The sequence below is a fragment of the Penaeus monodon genome, chromosome 22 (assembly GCF_015228065.2).
Source record: "Penaeus monodon isolate SGIC_2016 chromosome 22, NSTDA_Pmon_1, whole genome shotgun sequence".
NCBI classification, from domain to species: domain Eukaryota; kingdom Metazoa; phylum Arthropoda; class Malacostraca; order Decapoda; family Penaeidae; genus Penaeus; species Penaeus monodon.
Genome location: NC_051407.1, coordinates 8,141,127 through 8,142,057, shown reverse-complemented (window position 1 = coordinate 8,142,057; position 931 = coordinate 8,141,127). Strand labels below are relative to the sequence as shown.

At 47.8% G+C, this 931-nt stretch overlaps 1 pseudogene; it reads left to right on the top strand.

The window, feature by feature from the left end:
• The window catches only part of LOC119587546, an 899-nt pseudogene extending 172 nt beyond the window's left edge, over positions 1-727 (top strand).
• The last annotated feature ends 204 nt before the right edge of the window (positions 728-931 follow it).

Here is a 931-nt window from a genome sequence, read left to right as displayed (position 1 = left end):
TGGCCCTGTAGGTGGTTGTCAGGATGGACAATTCTGCACGTGGATGGATTCTTGTGTAACTCCCGTCATCACCAGAAAAGTGTACTTATATGATGCTCCTGAAGTACCCAAAGGCCCAGGCGGTCCTCCTCCGAGTGTGCCACCACCCAAGGTAGAACACAACATCCTGTTCGTACGCGTTCCTGAAGCTGCTCCACCACCTGAACCCATCATTGTTCCTCCAGCAAGGCAAGAAACATTGTCTATGTTCTGAATAAGCAGGACGAGCAAAGTCAACAAGTGATCGAGGTTACGCCTCATCCGGCTTCCGACCCAGAAATCTATTTCGTGAACTACCAAGACGGAGAAAACCCAACCCTTCCTCTTGGAGTAGATCTTGAGACTGCTCTCAGCGTTGCCAGTGCAGCTGGCGGTGACGTCATCGGAGGTGTCGGAGCGGGTGTTGGGGTTGGTGCCGGAGGATTAGGCGACGGTGCTGGAGCCGGAGGTATTGGAGAACTGGGGGATTTGCAGGAGCCGGTACCGGAGGGAATGGAGGATTTGGAGTAGCTGGAGTAGGAGGCAATGGAGGCTTCGGAGGGACTGGGGTAGCAGGAACGGCGGATTCGGATTAGCTGTGTCAGGAGGCAATGGAGGATTTGGAGGTGGTTTTGGAGGAGTGGATGGAGGCAGTGGCGGCGTTGGTGTTAATGGCGGCACTCCTTCCGGCCTGTACACTAAACCTTAATATTTTAAGACTCCTTTGAAAATTTGTGTTTTGACATCAATTGTTGGATATATAAAATGTTACACTTAAATGATAAAAAAAATAACAAAAGTAAAATCCTACGTTTTTCTCATTCAGATTTACGTAATATCTTATAATTAAGATATATATATATATTCTTTTCTTAGGCCTTTTGGGTTCTTCATTAACGCATAGGGTATTGAA